The sequence below is a fragment of the Ranitomeya variabilis genome, chromosome 3, assembly GCF_051348905.1.
Source record: "Ranitomeya variabilis isolate aRanVar5 chromosome 3, aRanVar5.hap1, whole genome shotgun sequence".
Taxonomy (NCBI): domain Eukaryota; kingdom Metazoa; phylum Chordata; class Amphibia; order Anura; family Dendrobatidae; genus Ranitomeya; species Ranitomeya variabilis.
This window is the reverse complement of record NC_135234.1, coordinates 486,795,487-486,817,524: the sequence shown is the minus strand read 5'-3', so window position 1 is coordinate 486,817,524 and position 22,038 is coordinate 486,795,487.

Below are 22,038 nucleotides of genomic sequence, written 5' to 3'. Positions count from 1 at the left end.
CCATCCCAGTCCTGGTATCCATGGCCCCATCAGAAAAGATTAAAAAACCCAAACCTTTACTCTTACCTTCCTCCGCTCCCTCGCAGTCGCAGCATCCTGAATATTCTGAATATTAATTTGTCTTAAGTATTGGCACACGTGACTGCTGGCAGCAGCAGGAAGCAGGCGACTGTCAGTGCGCGCTACTGAAGAGGAATGGAAACTCACCGTGATCTTCGATGAACAGTCCCGGTGAGTATTCCAGCAACTGTGCTCAGCTTGTGAGCAGCGCATGATGTCCCTGCCATGCGCTGCTTACAAGTATTAAGCAGCTGCTGGCACCGGAGCAGGACACTGCGACTGCGAGGGAGCGGAGTAATGTAAGAGTAAAGGTTTGATTTTTGTAATCTTTTCTGATGGGGCCATGGATAACAGGACTGAGATGGGGCCAATCATACCAGCAAGGGGATGGGGCCAATCAATCATACCAGGAACCGGATGGGGCCAATCAATCATACCAGGAACTGGATGGGGCCAATCAATCATACCAGGAACTGGATGGGGCCAATCAATCATACCAGGAACTGGATGGGGCCAATCAATCATACCAGGAACTGGATGGGGCAAATCAATCATATCAGAATAAGAATGGGACCATGCATACCAGGACTGGGATGGGGCAAATCATACCAGAATAAGGATGGGGCCATGCATACCAGAATAAGGATGGGGCCATGCATACCAGAATGGGGATGAGGGCCATGCATACCAGGATAGGGATGAGGGGACCATATTTACCAGGATAGGTGATCTTAAGTACAGAATTGACCACATTTCTTTCTGCAGTTTTTTTTTCCTAATTTTCTCCTCTAAAACCTAGGTGTGTCTTATGGTCCGGTGCCTCTTATAGTCAGAAAAATACGATACACCCTGCTCCTAGGAGCTTACAGTCTAATATACAATATACACGCTGCTCCTAGGAGCTTACAATCTAATATATAGTATACATGCAAGCATATTGGGCTCTCATGAGATGTTGGCGCCGATGAGTGGAGTCTCCTTTTCCATTGATTTCCCTGCGGTGAGCTTAGGAAAAATGGCTGCCGGAGGTGGTGCATGCGCAAATTGAGATCTCGGGAAACAAGATTTTCTTCCAAGATCTCATCTCTCAAGATCTCAATCTATGCATGCGTGGCCTTCGGCGGCACTTTTCCCGAAGCGCACCACAGGGAAATCAATCGGAAAGGGGACTCCACTCACCGGCACAAACATTTTATGGGAGCCCAGGGCCGGCAACATCGCCCTGCTCCTGACGCTGCCCTTGGCTTCCTGAAGCAGTGACCCTGCCTCCTGTGATGACGCCCCCTGCAAGCTACCGTTAAACTAGACTAGAAGAAGGCTAAACTAGGGTTTGATCAGGGTTTGATCAGAGTGTGATCAGCGTGGCATCAGTTTCTCTCGGAGGTGGAGAGGGGGAAAAAAGTTTCTGCATTTTGTCAATCTGTGAACATCGGAGAGCATATGTATAAATATATTTATATATACTGTAGTTAATTAATTTATATAAAGTACCCTCTCCTAGTGTATCCTCACCCATCCCCTGCAGACTGTGAGCCCTCGCTGGCAGGGTCCTTCCTCCTCATGTACCTGTATGCCTTGTTTTTTGCTCATGTTTAATTGTATTTGTCTATATTTGCCCACTTTTTCACATATAAAGCGCCATGGAATAAATGGCGCTATAAAAATGTACAATAATAATAATAATAATTTAGTATGTATACATAGCGCTGTGGATTTAATGGCGCTATGTGAGTAAAATAAATAAATATATGTGTTTGTGTATCTGTGCAATTCTATAAGCCTGTGCACAGAGTATACAGGCTAAGGGCTCATTTCCACATGCGAGGCACACGTCCGTATCTCGCATGTGGAAACCAAGCTCTGGCGCCGGCACTTTGGAGCGGAGCTGTGCAGCTCCATGTGTTCCTATGCGGCCGCACGCTCCGCTCTGGAGTGCCGGCTCCACAGCTTGGTTTCCACATGCGAGATACGGACGTGTGCCTCGCATGTGGAAATGAGCCCTAATAGACTTTCTAGCAAGCCTGTACATAGATTTGAGCCCACTCAGGCAGAGCTCTGTGCTTCTGTATGTTGAGCAACATGCTATAGAGCTGCTGTTTGGAGCAATCAGTGGGTTTCTCAGACTCCCACTGATCCACTCCACATAAGGGCTCGTGCACGCGACCACTTTTATCATCTGAATGCTATCCTTGGTTTTGACGGCTAGCACTCGCACCTATGATATTCTATGGGGCTGTGTAAATATCAGATTTTTTCCTCTGACCCAGTGGTCCACGGAAAAAATCGTAGACAAGCCTGATTTTGATCCCAGTGCCAGATCAAAATCAGCAATGAAAGTCTATGGGCCCATGAAAAAGGTGGACCCAGCTTGGGTGGGTGACATCTGAGTGCGATCCGATTTTCACAGACTGACATCATGGAGAAGGTGGAGAAACCTTTTTTTTCCCCTCTCCACGACAGAGAAAAACTGATGCCTCTTTGATCAAACTCTGATCTGAGTTTGATCAGAGTCTGTAACTCTGTTATGCCAGTTGCCGTTTAATCAATTCTGCTCATGATATCCTGTGGTTCCAGTTCTGGTCCTCCTGCTGCCATCAGGCTACTACGTTGTCCATTGTTTCTGCTCAGCCATCCTGCAGCGCCGCCGTCATCTGTCCATGCTTCATTACAGCTGCTCATCTGAACTAGATGAGACACAACACCTATCATTACAAAAAAGAGGATTATAAATGGTAGGTCCTATTTAAGGAATCATTCTGATACACAAGAGAGAACACGTCACTCAGAGATGTTTGCTGAGATTTTTTAGGGGTAAATGGTGCAGTTCTAAACTTCACCAGAAACACCCCACAGCTGCATAATGTGTGAATGGGGCCTTAGTGTTAAGGCTATGTGCGCACGTTGCGGATTTTGCTGCGGATCTGCAGCTGTTTTCCACGCGTTGTACAGTACCATGTAAACGTATGGAAAACAAAATCCGCAGTGCACATGCTGCGGAAAAAACACGGGAAACGCAGAGGTGTTTTTTCCGCAGCATGTCAATTCTTTGTGCGGATTCCGCAGCGGTTAACACCTGCTTCTCAATAGGAATCCACACAAAAACCGCGGTAAATCCGTGGGTAATCCTCAGTGCGGTTTACCTGCGGATTTTGCAAAAACAGTGCAGAAAAATCCACACACCAATCCGCAACGTGTGCATATAGCCTTAGTGAACAGCTACCTACAGGGACTTGTCTTCCTCAAGCTGCTGCTTCTGGGGACACAAGGTGGTTCAGGATAATAACTTTATACATTCTGTACCAATTGTGAAGTCATGTAATATCTATGATTTCAGGTGCCCTGTGATGTCATGTCCCCTATCGTAATAACTGCCGCTAGTGTGTTATGTTTCAAGTTTCCAACATCAAGAGTAAAATTAATAAAACAAAATCACAGGCTGAAAATAACCACCAGCCTCATTTTTAATTGAGTCATTGAGTTGTGTGAATATGTTCGGAATTCATAGCCGAATCTGAATTTGCCTTATTTTTTTGCCATATTGATACGCTATTCATGTCGAATTTATGTTTGTTGCTCGGTTCCGAACATATTAGTTCACTTTTACTCCCATTGACTCCAATGATGTTCGGCTGTGTTCAGCGAATATTGCAAAAACAATATTCACCACCAATCGTGATTCCTGAAAAGCACCTGAAGGGTTAATAAACTACCTGACAGCAGTTTTCAATATGTCAGGGGGTGCTGTTTTTAAAATGGTAATAACTTTTGGGGGTTTCCCAATATATAGGAACTCAAAAGTCACTTCAAACCTGGACAGGTCCCTAAAAAATACATTTGGTAAATTTCCTTGAAAAAATGAAAAAATTAGTGCTACATTTTTAAACCTTCTAAAAGGTTAACAAAATAAAATAACGTTTTACAAATGGTGCTGATGTAAAGCAGACGTGTGAGAAATGTTATTTATTAATGTTTTTCTGTGGTGTCACTATCTGGATTAAAGGGATAATCATTCAAAGGTTGAAAATTGCTAATTTTTAAAAATGTGAAATTTCTCATATTTTCTATAAATAAACACAAGACATATTGACCTACATTTACCATTATGATAAATTATAATGTACCACGAAAAAAGCAATCTCAGGATCACTGGGATTTGTTGAAGCGTTCCAGAATTATTGTCACATAAGGTGACACTGGTCAGATTTAAAAAATTTGGCCCGGTCACTAAGGGGTTAAATTTGTTATGATAACATTTTCTCAACATTAATCGCAAAGCTACCCAAAAATGGAACCAAATGGAGTTGTGTCACCTGGTCCATCCCTTTCTATATGTTTTTATTAGAGCACATGGGTGTCATAGAGGGCAAAACCAGCCGATTTCTGAGGGTCTTCAAGACCAGTGACACATGATCAGTTGATCGCCAGCAAGTCCTCATTCAGGGAAGGAGTTGTCCAGATTGGTAACCCCAGTTAGGCCGACCTCACACTGGCTTAATAAAGAACCAAAATGGTCATATTTTCCTTGGAATCTAGTCAATACCATTTTTTTTAAATCATAGAATAATTATAACAATCACAGGACACATGATTGCTAATATTTTCAGGTGAAGGATGTAGCTCTGAATCCCACTACTAACCCCCCAATCGATACAATTTGTGAGTGAGGTCGTAAGTGAAGAGTTCCCTACCTGGACTTGTTTCCTTCAAGCTGTCAGGCACTAATGAAACAAGATGACTCAGGTGTTGCACTTTGCACATTCTATGCCAATTGTGATGTCATATGATGTCTATGATGGTCATGTGCTTTGTGATGTCATCCAAACTGCCTGTTTAACCCCTTCCCACCCAATGACATTCTTTGTGAACAGGTTATTTATAAGCAACGACGCAGACAATGAATGGACAATGGTAATCATCCAAAACTAGTTATCTACCACAGAAAGGAAATCTAACTATAGAGAGATATAGATAGATAGATAGATAGATAGATAGATAGATAGATAGATATAGATATATGGATAGAAGCAGGTAAACAATGTTAGGAGTAATAACAATAAGAGCGGTACTGTACTTTACAACACTAAACTAAATGCAATATCTTATTCAACGCTCTATTTATATACATTATCCTTATGGTTCAAAAGTCACTGCCTTTCTGTCTTAGCTCAGTGGACGCCACGCTCAACACTAGACCTGATGCTGTCGTATTCTCTACAAGCATTTTTGATTGTTACACTAGCAGTAATGGGGGTCACCAGTATTTGCCGCTAGGCCGCAAGTCCTTCATAAGTGAGTCACTTAGTACCCTGCATGTGCTCGCCACACTATCCACCCTCGTTCTCTTCCAAAGCATGGCCACAGCCCACACCCTGTATTAACGGCTCAAAGGAACCGTCCTCCGCTACAGCCGGTGAACACGGTGACTTTGGCAGCAATATCCGTCATGTAGCACAATCACAACAAAAGTATCACATTGCAACTGCTAAGGTGCTGAGACAAACCAGTTGCAAAAAATTCAACTGGGTATGATTGTTGCACCTTGTTTGCTATGGTCGCATTACCATTAGGGTTGCAATGCGACCAGGTTCACTTGCATTATGCTGCGATGCAGCAGTAACACTTAGCAATGTTTGGTCGCCCGACGTGTCGCGGCATAAGTCACCAGGTAGCTCCAGCCTTAAGGTACCTTCACACGAAACGACTTTGTAACGATATCGCTAGCGATCCATGACGTTGCAGCGTCCTCGCTAGCGATATCGTTTCGTTTGACACGCAGCAGCGATCAGGATCCTGCTGTGATGTCGCTGGTCGCTGAATAAAGTCCAGAACTTTATTTGGTCGTCCGATCGCCGTGTATCGTTGTGTTTGAAAGCAAAAGCAACGATACCAGCGATGTTTTACACTGGTAACCAGGGTAAACATCGGGTTACCAAGCGCAGGGCCGCGCTTAGTAACCCGATGTTTACCCTGGTTACCAGCGTAAAAGTAAAAAAAACAAACAGTACATACTCACCTGCGCGTCCCCCAGCGTCTGCTTCCTGACACTGACTGAGCGCCGGCCCTAAAGTGAAAGTGAAAGCACAGCGGTGACGTCACCGCTGTGCTGTTAGGGCCGGAGCTCAGTCTGTCAGGAAGCAGACGCTGGGGGACGCGCAGGTGAGTATGTACTGTTTGTTTTTTTTACTTTTACGCTGGTAACCAGGGTAAACATCGGGTTACTAAGCGCGGCCCTGCGCTTAGCAACCCGATATTTACCCTGGTTACCCGGGGACCTCGGCATCGTTGGTCGCTGGAGAGCGGTCTGTGTGACAGCTCCCCAGCGATCAAACAGCGACGCTGCAGCGATCGGCATCGTTGTCGCTATCGCTGCAGCGTCGCTTCGTGTGAAGGTACCTTTACAGTGCCGTGAATTAAAGATATTCTGAGAAAAACAAGCCAGTAACTTGATGTTTGCCACTGAAACTTCAGCTAACCTTTGCCCACTGTTATCTCTATCATATTCAGTCTTATCCAAGTGGCTGCAATATGCCAACCTGCTTGTAAAGTAACTAGCAGACGTGGGACACGTTAAATCAATCGCAGGGGTGTTTTGTATAACCATTTTCTGAGACCCATAACTTTTTTTATTTCTCCATAGACAGAACTGTATGAGGACTTTTCTTTTTTTGTGTGGAACTGTAGCTTTGGAATCATTTCAGGGTACATTTGGACTGTTTTAAATACATATGCATATCTTGTACGCACTAAACCACATGTGATTGTATCAATAAAGTTAGTTAGAGCTAAATGCAAAAACCGCAGTATTAAAAAGATGATAAAAACACTTATGAATATAACAAACTCAAGAACGCAAAAAAAAAAATGCAAGTAACCTAATGTATATACTGTAATAGGTAGCGTTTTACAGAAGATCTGCAACTTCAAAAACTCACCAAATACACAGGGAATTTATCATCTACTATATAATTGTCTAAGGGTACTTCCGTCTGTCTGTCCTTCTGTCTGTCGCGGTTATTCGTTCGCTGATTGGTCTCGCCAGCTGTCTGTCATGGCTGCCGCGACCAATCAGCGACGCGCACAGTCCGGAAAAAAATGGCCGCTCCTCACTCCCCGCACTCACTGCCTGGCGCCCGCATACACCCCTCCGGTCACCGCTCACACAGGGTTAATGCCGGCGGTAACAAACCGTGTTATGCCGTGGGTAACGCACTCCGTTACCGCCGCTATTAACCCTGTGTGTCCCCAACTTTGTACTATTGACGCTGCCTATGCGACATCAATAGTACAAAATGTAATGTTAAAAATAATAAATAAAAAAAAAAACCTGCTATACTCACCCTCTGTAGTCCGCTGAGCCGCTTGCGCCGCCCGCCATCTTCCGTTGCAGGTTGCGGTGGCAAAGATGGTATGGCAGAAGGACCTGCCATGATGTCACGGTCATGTGACCGCGACGTCATCACAAGTCCTGCACGCCTGCGAGGAAAGGACCTGACGTGACGTCACGGTCATGTGACCGCTACACGGTCATGTGACTGCGACGTCATCACAGGTCCTGCGCTCAGACCAACCCTGGGACCGGAAGCTGCCGTGGACTACAAGGGGCCCTTGGAAAGGTGAGTATATGTTTATTTTTTAACCTGTGACAAACGTGGCTGGGCAATATACTACGTGACTGGCCAATATACTACGTGGCTCTGTGCTGTATACTACTTCCCTGTGCAATATACTACGTGGCTCTGTGCTGTATACTACGCCACTGGGCAATATACTATGTAACTGGGCAATATACTACGTCGCTGGGCAATATACTACGTAATTGGGCAATATACTACGGCGCTGAGCAATATACTACGTCGCTGGGCAATATACTACGGCGCTGAGCAATATACTACGTCGCTGGGCAATATACTACGGCGCTGAGCAATATACTACGTCGCTGGGCAATATACTACGGCGCTGAGCAATATACTACGTCACTGGGCAATATACTACGTCGCTGGGCAATATACTACATCGCTGGGCAATATACTACGTGACTTGGCAATATACTACGTGCCTGGACAATATACTACGTGGCTGGGCAATATACTACGTGGCTGGGCAATATACTGCGTGGCTGGGCAATATACTGCGTGGCTGGGCAATATACTACGTGACTGGACAATATACTACGTCGCTGGGCAATATACTATGTGACTTGGCAATATACTACGTGCCTGGACAATATACTACGTGGCTGGGCAATATACTACGTGGCTGGGCAATATACTACGTGGACATGCATATTCTAGAATACCCGATGCGTTAGAATCGGGCCACCATCTAGTTGGAAATAAACAAACAAAACTTGTTTAAACTATTTTTTTTACATCTTTACTTATTTTTACCTTTTCTTTTTCTTGTCATCTGTTCATTCTATTAGGGTATGTGTCCACGTTCAGGATTGCATCAGTATTTGGTCAGGATTTTATGCAGGTAAAATCCTGACAAATCTGCACCTGAGGTCACTGGCAGGTCACCTGCGTTGTCCTTGCGTTGTTTCTGCAATGTAAGGACATGCTGCGTTCTTAAAAGATGCGCCGCATGTCCGTTTCTGCGGGTCTGCCACATGCGTCTTTTAATGCTTAGTGGAGACTGGATTTCATGAAATCCCCTCCACTATGCTGTAACATCTGGACGCTGCGTGTTTGACGCTGCGGCGCTACGCAGCATTTCCTGAACGTGGAAACATCCCCTTAAATATTTTTCTTCCACATCAAGTTGTGGAAAACACTTGATGGGAAAGTGATTGCCAAAGATTGCTAGGTATTGCATCTCCTGATGAAAAACGCTCCAACCTAGGCACTGTTCAATCAAAAGACCACAAAAATAAAACTATTCAGGAAACAAACTGAGCAAAAACCCTTAAAAATTCAAAATGGTTTAAAGAAACTAAAAATCTCCTTAAATTAATCCCTAAAGGAGAAACATTTCCTTTCCTGTGTGACTGCAGACTTCTGAATCCCCCAGTGCATGGACTGTGCTCTGCGGGGATTCGCCAGTTTCTGACCTGGGACTGGTGGGAATGTATGAGCTATACCATGGCACTTGCGATACTTACCTCTCCCCGCTCCACCGCTGCGGCATCTTCCGGCTCTCTGCACTTTGGCGTTCAGGTCAGAGGGCACGATGACGTGACTAGCGTGCGCCCTCTGCCTGAGCAGTAACAGTGCAGAGAGCCGGAAGATGCCGACGCCGTGCAGTCCGGGGCAGAGCAGCAGCCAGCGACGAGAGGTGAGTATTTCATTTTTTTTTTTTTAATGTATGGAGCAATATATGGGTCCCATTACTGTATACACTGGAGCACCATATATGAGGTCCATCATACACTGGAGCATCATATATGGGGCCCTTTATACACTGGAGCATTATATATGGGGCCCACTACACACTGGAACAATATATGAGCCCCTATAGATCTCTCGATGGACATCCAGAATATATAATCCTTATCTCTCTTGCCCGGATCGGTGCCAGTATACATAACTTTAAGGCTATGTGCACACGTTCAGGAAAGTGTGCAGAATTTTCCTGAACAAAACCGGACTTTTTCTGCAGGAAATCCGCTCGCGTTTTTTTCCGGAGCTTCCTAATGCAATAATATAGCAGCAAAAATGCAAAAATCCGCAAAATTAATGAACATGCTGCGTCTTTTACCGCGATGCGTTTTTTTCGCGGAAAAAAACGCAGCATGTGCACAAAAAACGCTGAATGCATTGAAATGATGGGATGCTTAATGTAAGCTTTTTTTTTAACATTTTTTCCACAGAAAACGGCCGAAAAAACTTGAAAACACGTGAAAAATCCTGAACGTGTGCACATAGCCTAAAAGAACAATAGAGTCCCATGCCTTCTCGAACAGGCTGTACCAGTTTTAGCTAGTATCAGGCGTTAGGGGGGAATGAGGGATTTACACAGAGACTGGCTTTCGCAGCACCAAGCCATAAAAATTCTTCAGTGAATGTGCTGGCGGGTCTCACATTACAAGGAGATAGCAGGGGGGAGGGAGTTGCCTGCAGGCTGAGAGAGCAGAGCTTTCTAGGCAGAGTAAAGAAGGGGGTCAGAAAAGCCCATAGCGTGTGTCTGAAAACCATGAACCTTTTAGGTATATACTCACAACATGGCATATTCATTTTATCGTGACAACAGGCATCCCTTTTGTCGGCGACCTGCCGAGGCCAGCACCAACAGGGTAACATGAAAAACTGTAAAGGCTGCACCATGAATTACAAAGAATGATTACTCTAGAACATTGAAACTGCATCACTGCCATAGAAAATGGGGAAAAGCGCTATATAGTGTATGTGGGAATTATTCATCTGCAAAATTGCTATGAAAAATACAGTAAAAAAGAAGGTTCTTAGCGCATAGATTGTCCAATATATGTGAGCCCAACTGCCATGTCAAGGCATCCTTTAAAGATGGGTCCCTATCCTCATATGTCACCTCTCCTGGGCAAAAAAGCCTACAATTTATGGGGCAGGAATTGGCCTGTTGTCATGACCAGGCCGAACGTTCCCTGCTATCCACACGGTGTCCGCAGCAGAAGGAATTTAGACACACACCAGTCTCGGTGATAACAGTTGCTTTTACTTCAGCAGGAACAGGAATTATAACTTGGAACAAATAAGGAACAGTCTCTCATGGGTCGTCCACGGCAATTACAGTTCACGATGAGGGGGCGTGGCCTGCTCCCGCTTCCTTGTTACAGCCAGTTTCCTGAGAATGTCTGCAATCCGAGATGAGGGTGTGTGGCCTGCTCTTAGTAGCAGCCAGCCCCCTGATGTCTCCTTGTCTTGTCTGCAGTCCGATATAAAGAAGCATGGCCTGTTCCTGGTTGCTAGTACCAGCCAGGCCACTGATATTGTTTTCTTCACTGCTGTCCAAGATGAGGGAGCGTGGCCTGCTCCCTGCTAGTAGCAGTCAGTAGAATATCTCTAATATCCTCTGATAATCTTGTTTTAAGTTTCCTTGTGGTGCATCTGATGTATATTAAGTGACAGCTGGTACACGCAATGGCAATGCTTCATCAGTGTTAAAGAAAATTGTAAGGTTGAGGACCTTGAAATGGCGAATCACCTGACACTGAATGAACACTTGATTGGTCCATACGATGTATAAAATCTGCATGTTTCTATTGTTAGTTTAGCTGTGACAAAGATCCTCTCCGATCGAAACGCATCGCTGAACTGCCAGTGCCTATGTGCACATCCACTCTCTATGAGGATCATGCCATATATTATGTTGTAACTTATCTGCAATAAAGGAATTTGTTTTAAAGAGCTGGGACGCCAATCTTCACTTTCAACAGGCCATGCACCCTGATCTGTGACGTAACATCCCAGAAGGGAGGGGTGCACGGAGGAGCAGCTCTAGCATCACACTGAATTGCAGGTACCGTGAGGGTTACAAACAGTGCTATTCGTGTTAGCTTTATTGCTTCTGAAGGCATGGCCATTAGAATAGTTTTTTTTATATCCCAGAGTACCACTTTAATCTGGGGAGCTCAGAGATTTTTAAAAGGTATTTAAAGGGAATCTGTCACCCCCTGGGACGTATTAGACCTATTAATATGGGCATACAGGTAATAGAAATGTTAAACTAGTCCTACCTGTATGCCTCATATTAATGGTCTTGTTGTTGAGAAATCTTAGATTCTGTCTTTATGCTAATAATTTCTTCCAGGCTCCGGGGTGTGCGGTGCCCAGAAGAAATCCCTGCCTCCTGTCTTCATTGTAATACTGCCCTCCCTGCCATGCACTTCAGTTATGGCGCTGAAATCCGGCACCTGCGCGCTGCACACCCTCAAAAATCCATAGCTCTTCCTCCCTTCTAGGGTATGTTCCCACAGTCAGAAACCGGCAGCGCTTTGGACACAGCACATGTCCGCTCCGTCCAAAGCGCTGCCGGCTTTTGAACGCAGGTGATTCCACATGTGTTCATTGAACAGTGCGGAATCACCGAGCCCAATACATTGGATCAGAAATTTATCTTGGGGAGACTGAACGTCTCCGCAAGATAAATTGACATGCTGCGGTCTCGAAAGACCGTCCGTGCCCGCATAGTGGAGATGGGATTTCTTCAAATCCCATCCACTCTGCTGTAACATCTGGCCGCTGTGGGTTGGACATCCGCAGCGTCCAACCCACAGTGTTTCCTGACTGTGGGAATATACCCTTAAGGGCGCTGCACTCAGGGATCTCCAGCGCAGGCAAGTCACCGTGCCGCAAACAATATTTATCTAAGTTTAACTAACATGAAGTAGAACATATCCCAAGAAAAACAATCTCAGAATCAGTGGGATCCTTTGAAGTGTTTCAGACTTATTACCCCTCATAAAGTGGCTTTGGGGGCTGAAGGAGTTCTACAGTAAATAAAGATTCATCCTATATTTTATGTGAACAGCGACCTGGAAACGAATGTCGCTTACAAGAAATAATAATAAAAAAAAGGGGGGCGTGGCGATGTAGTTGAGCGGAGAGGACGTGCTTGGCAGGAGCTCCTACGATCCTAATTGTAATCCTGTTTTATACTCGCCGAGGAGGATTCGTCTGACCACGGCTGTGTTCCCCTGGGCACCTGGAGGCACCCGGCTTCTGAGGAGAGGTAAAGCGCAGCTCCGGCTGGGTGAACGCCAGGGAAGCCAGGACGGGAGACGGACCCTGCAGGAGACGGCGGCCATCTTTCTTGCTGCGTGTGGCGGCGGTGAAGAACATGGAGCGGCGGCACTCGGCTCAGGAGGAGTTAGCTGGACGCAAGTGAAGCTGCGGGAGGTACGAAAGGGGGACTGCGCGGTGTGAGCCCTGAGTAATGGGCCCGGGCTCCCCCCCACTCAATACAGTATAACGCCTGCTAGACCCAGTGTCTGCTCTGAAACTGGCGATTCTCCCTCCGCTCCCACCATTTGGAATATAACTGCAGAATCTGCAGCGTCTGATGAGTGGCCGGTCTGCTAAATACCATATGGAGACTGTTATACAGAATATTTCACTGTATTCCAACACTGTTTGGAGGAAGAGTCTGGACTTCTTGATAGACATTGAGCCCTATTTGCTTTCACTTTGTTTCCCTGACTTGCTCCTCCCCCCAGGGTAATAAGTATAAAAGCTGCAGCAAATCTCTGGTGCTACACGTTATTCCTTCTGCAAGGACCTTTTGCACGCTGTGCGGATGTTTAGCACAGAACTATCTGCACTGTAGCATACTGGTGCATTAACCAAGTAGTGACTGTATCCTATTCAAGTGCTATAGTGATTGGATTTTACTCCTTAAAACATTAACTATGCACTGTCCAAGAACCTCGGGTGCAATAGAAAAGCTAAGAAAATATGCATGTTCTGATCCCCCTGATAACCTGCGGTCAAATAAAGACAATTCATTTGGGGCTAAGACCGCAAGCCAGCCAAAAAAACGTGCCTCTTATAGTGAGGAGGATAGGGATCAGGGGGACCTAACTTTGAAACAAGCATCTGAGCAGTTAATGCAAGCTATATCTCTAACTAGGACATCCTTAACTGGGAAAATAGAGGAGGTACACTCTGTGGTGGGATGGCTTCGACAAGACATGCAATCCATGAGGGGTCGCATTATGGAGGTGGAGTCACGGGTATCTCGTCTGGAGGACAATTCTGTGCCCATGGAAACTAAACTGACAAAAGTGGCTGGCTCTATAAATGCCTGGAAACAAAAGGCGGACGACTTAGAGAATAGACTACATCAGAATAATATCCGTATTATTGGGCTACCAGAGAGCTCAGAAGGTCAACAACCGGAATAATTCCTTGAGAGCTGGCTCAAAGATACTTTGGGGGATGAATTCTCCTCTACATTCTCTGTAGAAAGGGCCCATAGAGTTCCAACAAAACCTCTTCCTCTAGGCGCCCCACCGAGACCCTTTTTGGCGCGCCTTTTGAATTGCAGAGATATAGATGCAGTGCTTTGTAAGGCAAGACAAAAAAGTCCCATTAAATTTAATAACGCTACTATTTCAATATTCCCGGATTTCTCTATGGAACTGCAGAAACAACGTGCTCAATTTATGGAGATAAAGAGACAACTCAGGGAAAAAAACATTTTATATTCAATGATCTATCCTGCCCGCCTTAGAATTGTTTACAAGGGCTCTTCCCTTTTCTTTACGACCCCAGCAGAGGCCGAAGATTGGATGCGATCCCATATGGGAGTGAATGGAGGGGAAAAATCCTAGATCATCTGCCGTCTCTTTATATAGATACACTGGAAATGGAACTCTCTCATTGGGTTTTCTTCTTCTTTTATTTTCTTTTTTCAATGATAGGAGCTCTTTCCGCCAACGTCCAGGAAAACATCTATACCAGACTCTGTACTCAGAGGTGGTACCCTCTTTGTTTTTGGACTGTGACAGGAGCATGAAATTTTGCTCCCTTTTGAAGCGTATTTTGCTTTACTTTGTTTTAGTATTGTTAGGTATTGCTTATATAGGAATTGCTACCATGTTCTTTTCCATTGTACATCAGAAGTGTAATTGGCGTGACAATGCATATTATGTGTGGATGAAGGGGTATGGCATCTGATCTTACATGTATGACCTAGAATGTGAGAGGTCTTGTGCCCCCCCGAAAGAGAGTTAAGGTATTTTCTCAAATAAGGCGTCACCATCCTCATATTGTAACCCTAGTTGAAATGCACTCGACCAAAGACTCGGTCCACTATGTGCAAAAGCCATGGGTGCAATGGTCCGTACATACATTCCACACTAGCTATTCTAGAGGGGTCTCTCTATTAATACATAGAGATGTCAGATGGGAGGTTAGGGAGGTACGGAGAGACCCTGAGGGCCGTTTTATCTATGTACATGCGTGGGTTAACTTGAAAGATTACGTTATAATGTGTATATACAACCCCCCTCCTGATAATATGTCCATTATAAAAAAGGCGTTGAGTTTTGCTTTGAATTATCCGGATGCATATATCATATGCATGGGAGACTTTAATCTAGTTATGGATGATTGCCTTGATAGGCTCAGGCTGGATGGCGAGGCCTCGGGGGGTGACTCCCCCCTCATCTCGTTTGTCCATATTTATGGAAGGTAGTGGGTGGCTAGATCTGTGGAGAATGCGACATCCTGACGTAAAAGAGTACACCTGCCACTCATCCGTCAGACGCACTCTATCCCGCTTGGATTACATATTTAGATCCAGTAATTTGGCAATGTGGGTGGGGGAGATAATACATGGGAACAGGGGCATTTCAGACCATAGCCCGGTAATACTTAAGCTTCAGTTTGGTCGGACAAGACATAATGCGGTTTGGAAACTAAATCCATTTTGGTTAAAGCTGATAGGCCCTAATGAGAGAACTATAGACCAACTAGACTGTTTCATAACGTCTGACCCTGAGCCGCAGAATATAAATATGTTTTGGGATGCTCTCAAGACATTCCTAAGAGGATGTTTGTCCTCTACAATTTCCTATATTAAACGTATGACCTCACGGGAAGACAATGAGATGGAGAGACGTCTGAGAGACTCGGAAGCGGCTTATATAGCTAGCCGAACCAGCGAAAACAGGCCTGAATGGTTACATTCCGATAGACTATACACTCAATATGTAGATACCAAATCTAAGCATAAGCTCTTTTTTACTCGACAAGAATACTTTGAACTAGGGAATCAATCTAGTAAACTCCTAGCATTTATGGTACTACAGCACAATGCATCTAATACAATACTAGATGGTGCAATAGTGACCTCCACGATCGATATACTTCAATGCTTTCATGAATATTACAAAGAGTTGTATCGCTCTAAGGGGGACTTCGATTCTTCGGGTTGCTTAGACTACTTATCAGACATTGAGTTTCCTACACTGAGTCCTACACAACAAGCTTTCTTGCAGATTTCACTCTGGAAGAGATTAATACGGCCATAGCGGATATGGCTTCTGGAATAGCACCAGGCCCAGACGGGTTCCCCATAGAAATGTATAGATAATATCGGGATATCCTAGCACCGAGTCTTTTGAAGGTGTTCCAAGGGATATGGAGGGGAAGTTCTCTGCCAGACTCCTATTATGAAGCAAATATTATAGTGTTAAAAAAAGAAGGAAAGGACCCCCTAGAATGTGGATCATATCGCCCTATCTCATTAGTAAATGTAGATTATAAAATTTTCACTAAAATCTTAGCCACTAGGTTGAATACGGTAATATTGGACATAATACACCCAGACCAGACCGGATTTATGCCAGGTAAAAATACGTCCATTAATATTAGGTGAGTCCAATCAGTATCTCAATATAGCTCATTGATACTAGAGAATAGATGAGCTATGGCCTCGTTGGATGCAGCCAAGGCATTTGATTCTCTTGAGTGGTCCTTTTTATCCGCATGTTTACAGAAATACCAATTTGGCCCTAAATTTCAAAGATGGATTAGCGCAATTTATATGAAACCTAAAGCCCGGATAATTATTAATAGCTCCATGTCAGAGACATTCTCCCTGAAAAGAGGAACCAGTCAGGGTTGCCCTCTTTCACCGGCCCTTTTTGCTCTCGCGATTGAAGCATTAGCAATACGTATGAGATCCACTCCAACCATTAAAGGTATTAAGATAGTGGACCGTGTAGAAGTTATTGGCTTATATGCGGATGATATGGTAATAGTCATGGATGACGTAGATGAGACACTGCCACATGTGATTACTACCATAAATAGATTTAGTAAATGCTTGGGATTGTATATCAATTGGGATAAATCCGCTTTGATGCCTCTCTCCCATGTTTCAGCAGAACACCTTGAAGAATTATCCTTATTGCCAGTGGTGTCCCATTTTAAATATTTAGGAATAATTATACCCAAATATAGTAGACTTGATCCACAATTCAATGTTCTTCCGTTACTGAATCTAGTTAAGCATAAATTTGCGGTGTGGAGTAAATTACCATTGTCTGTCTCCGGTCGCATAAATCTGATTAAGAGGATGTTACTTCTGAAGCTCAATTACTCCCTTCAACACAGTGCTGTTCCTGTTCTCTGATCTTTTTTCTCAAATCTAAACTCTGTAATTTCATCCTTTATATGGGGGAAAGCTAGGCCTAAACTTAAATTATCTACCCTACATAGGTCTAAGCAAATGGGAGGTGTGGCGTTACCTGACTTTTTCCTGTATTATTTGGCCAGACAACTTAGGGCTCTGGGTAAATGGATGCCTGGGGGTTATTTACCAAATTTGGAGAGCCATCTGGCCCATGCTGCGAAGCTTGACTGCCCGGTAGGCTTCTTGGAAGTTGATAGACCCAATACCCCTAAATTATTACCACTTCTCCGCTTAGCGAGGTTGGTTTGGAAACAGGTGAAAAAAGTCATTCATTTTGATGGTATTATAGCCGAAATGCCATTATGGAGTAATATGTACTTCCCAGAGCTACTGAATCACCCATGTACTCAATTCTGGACTTCATATGGTGTCGTCTCCATTAATGATTTATATGAGTAAGGCATTCTAATGTCTTTTGATCAGTTACAAATTAAATATAATATTCCGAGGCCCCAATTCTTTCGCTCTTTGCAGCTCAGATCAGCAATACAATCGCATAGGCGTAGAGTAAATACCATGCTAACAATATCATCCTTCCTATTAATAGGGATCCTTAAATCACAGGGACCCCGAGGTCTTATATCCACTTTATATACATATATGCTATCCGTGGGTGCTGATTCTGCTGCATTGACGGTTAAAGAAAAATGGAAACTTCTAATTCCTGATCTTCAAGATGAGGACTGGGAGGTAATTCTTGAACCCCCAACTGGGGTATCTCCCTCGGCCAATAATGGAATGATCCAACTGTACATAATAAATCAAATCATATTTAACTTCGTCACGACTATTTAAAATGGGATAGACTAATTCTTTGGAATGTCTGAGATGCCATGCAGGGGAAGCAGACTTTATACATATGGTCTGGGGATGTCCAGTTATTTAATCCTTTTGGAACGAGGTAACCTCGTTACTAACCTCCCTCGTACATATTTCCGTTCCTTTGAATCCACTAGTATGCTTGTTCGGGGTACTGGAAGAAGAGACATGGGGACAACATGTTCAAATTTTTTTGAGAGAAACAAAATAATAGCATTGCATTGGATGGGAAACAGTCACCCATCTCTCAGGGCACGGATTGATTTGGTGAACTCAATTATACCTTATGAGCGCACGTTATACCAAAATAGGGGTTGTTTGGGGAAATTTGGTAAGATCTGGGATATATGGAACTCACCACACCTCACCATGTCGTCACGTGACAGATAGCCTAGCTTCACTATAATGAATGGCAGAATTTACACTGGTTCACGCCTTGTATTTATTTCATCCTTAACCCCTTCCCGACCTATGACGCATACGCTGCGTCATGAAAGTCGGTGCCAATCCGACCTGTGACGCAGCGTATGCGTCATGGCGGAATCGCGTTCCTGCAGGTCGGGTGAAAGGGTTAACTGAAATTTCACCCGACCTGCAGGTACAGGGGAACTTGTACTTTAGCCCAGGGGGGTGGCTCAGCCCCCACTTGGCTACGATCGCCCTGGTGACCACTTTGTCACCACCCCCCAGATCTGATTGGAGCTAGCGTCCATGTGACGCTAGCTCTCCATTCAGATGTGGGGTGGGCGGAGAAAACCATGGCTGCCTCGCTGTCCAGCTTCATGCCTTCCGTGGAAGCTGAACAGCGAGGTGCCTGCATACTGCCCTGCCACATACAGCGATCGCCGCCGCCGCTGCAGTCACCGCCACCGCTGCAGTGGCCGCCACCGCCAGGTGCTCCCCTCTGCTTCTCTTCCCCCCCCTTGCGATTCCATGCCACCCGACCTTCGCTCCCTCCCCCCTGCCCCCGGTGATCGCCCCCTCCTCCCTGCCCCGGAGATCACCTCCCCTGCTGCTGCCGGCTCCATTTCCACCTTCTGCTGCATAGCATCTGACAGCCCCCGCCCCAGTGATCCGCCCTGATCTCTCCTCTGATCGGCCCCCTGATCTCCCCCCTGCCCTGTGGATCACCCCCTGCCTCGCTGATGTCCTCCCCTGCCCCGCTGATGTCCCCCCTGCCCTGCAGATCTCCCCCCTGATGTCCCCCCTGCCCCGCTGATGTCCCCCCTGCCCCGCAGATCTCCCCCCTGCCCCGCTGATGTCCTCCCCTGCCCCGCTGATGTCCTCCCCTGCCCCGCTGATGTCCTCCCCTGCCCTGCTGATGTCCTCCCCTGCCCCGCTGATGTCCTCCCCTGCGCTGCCGATGTCCTCCCCTTCCCCGCTGATGTCCTCCCCTGCCCCAGTTTTTCCATTAGGGTTGGGATTAGGGGTAGGGTTAGGATTAGGGTTGGGATTAGGGTTAGGATTACGGGTAGGGTTAGGATTAGGGGTAGGGTTGGGATTAGGGGTAGGGGTGTGTTGGGGTTAGGGTTGGAGATAGAATTGGGGGTTTCCACTGTTTAGGCACATCAGGGGCTCTCCAAACGCGACATGGCGTCCGATCTCCATTCCAGCCAATTCTGCGTTGAAAAAGTAAAACAGTGCTCCTTCCCTTCCGAGCTCTCCTGTGCGCCCAAACAGGGGTTTACCCCAACATTTGGGGTATCAGCGTACTCAGGACAAATTGGACAACAACTTTTTTGGTCCAATTTCTTTGTTACCCTTGGCAAAATAAAAATTTGGGGGGCTAAAAAACCCTTTTTGTGGGAAAAAATGAATTTTTGTTTTCACAGCTCTGCGTTATAAACTGTAGTGAAACACTTAGGGGTTCAAAGTTCTCTCAACACATCTAGATAAGTTCCTTGGGGGTCTAGTTTCCAATATGGGGTCACTTGTGGGGGGTTTCTACTGTTTAGGTACATTAGGGGCTCTGCAAACGCAATGTGATGCCTGCAGACCAATCCATCTAACTCTGCATTCCAAATGGTGTTCATTCCCTTCCGAGCTCTGCCATGTGCCCAAATGGTGGTTCCCCTCCACATATAGGGTATCAGCGTACTCAGGACAAATTGGGTAACAGCTTTTGGGGACCAATTTCTCCTGTTACCCTTGTGAAAATAAAAAATTGCAGGCTAAAAATAATTTTTGAAGAAAAAAAAAAGGATTTTTTTATTTTCACGGCTCTGCGTTATAAACTTCTGTGAAGCATTTGGGGGTAAAAAGTGCTCACCACACATCTAGATAAGATCCTTGGGGGTCTAGTTTCCAAAATGTAGTCATTTGTGGGGGGTTTCTACTGTTTAGGCACATCAGGGGCTCTGCAAATGCAACGTGACACCCGCAGACCATTCCATCAAAGTCTGCCTTTCAAAACGTCACTACTTCCCTTCCGAGCCCCGACTTGTGCCCAAACAGTGGTTTCTCCCCACATATGGGGTATCGGTGTACTCAGGACAAACTAGACAATAACTTTTGGGGTCCAATTTCTCCTGTCACTCTTGTGAAAATAAAAAATTGCTTGCTAAAAATTAATTTTTGAGGAAAGAAAAATGATTTTTTATTTTCACAGCTCTGCGTTATAAACTTCTGTGAAGCACTTGGGGGTTTAAAGGGCTCACCACACATCTAGATTAGTTCCATGGGAGGTCTAGTTTCCAAAATGGGGTCACTTGTGGGGGAGCTCCAATGTTTAGGCACACAGGGGCTCTCCAAATGCCACATAGTGTCCGCTAACTATTGGAGCTAATTTTTCATTCAAAAAGTTAAATGGCGTGCCTTCCGATCCCTGCTGTGTGCCCAAACAGTGGTTTACCCCCACATGTGAGGTATCAGTGTACTCAGGAGAAATTGCGCAATAAATTTTAGGATCCATTTTATCCTGTTGCCCATGTGGAAATGAACAAATTGAGGCTAAAATAAATTGTTTGTGAAAAAAAAGTACTTTTTCATTTTTACGGATCAATTTGTGAAGCACCTGGGGGTTCAAAGTGCTCACTATGCATCTAGATAAGCTCCTTGGGGGGTCTAGTTTCCAAAATGGGGTCACTTGTGGGGGAGCTCTAATGTTTAGGCACATAGGGGCTCTCCAAACGCGACATGGTGTCCGCTAATGATTGGAGCTAATTTTTCATTGAAAAAGTCAAATGGCGCTCCTTCCCTTCCGAGCCCTGTCGTGCACTCAAAAAGTGGTTCCCCCACACATATGGGGTATCGGCGTACTCAGGACAAGTTGTACAATAACTTTTGGTGCCCACTTTCTCCTTTCACCCTTGGGAAAATAAAAAAATTGTTGATAAAAGTTCATTTTTATGGCTAAAAAGTTATATGTTCATTTTTTCCTTCCATGTTGCTTCTGCTGCTGTGAAACACCTGAAGGGTTAATAAACTTCTTGTATGTGGTTTTGAGCACCTTGAGGGGTGCAGTTTTTAGAATGGTGTCACTTTTGGGTATTTTCAGCCATATAGACCCCTCAAACTGACTTCAAATGTGAGGTAGTCCCTAAAAAAAATGGTTTTGTAAATTTCATTGTAAAAATGAGAAATCGCTGGTCAAATTTTAACCCTTATAACTTCCTAGCAAAAAAAATTTTTTTTTCCAAAATTGTGCTGATGTAAAGTAGACATGTGGGTAATGTTATTTATTAACTATTTTGTGTCACATAACTCTCTCGTTTAACAGAATAAAAATTCAAAATTTGAAAATTGCGAAATTTTCAAAATTTTCGCCAAATTTCCATTTTTTTCACAAATAAACTCAAAAATTTATCGCCTTAAATTTACCACTAACGTGAAGCCCAATATGTCACGAAAAAACAATCTCAGAATCGCTAGGATCCGTTGAAGCGTTCCTGAGTTATTACCTCATAAAGGGACACTGGTCAGAATTGCAAAAAACGGCCAGGTGATTAAGGTCAAAATAGGCTGGGTCATGAAGGGGTTAAAATATTATCAAAATGGAATTGGTTTTGGCAGTAAAACAGTTTGAGTTTTATTACAAGTTTTTTT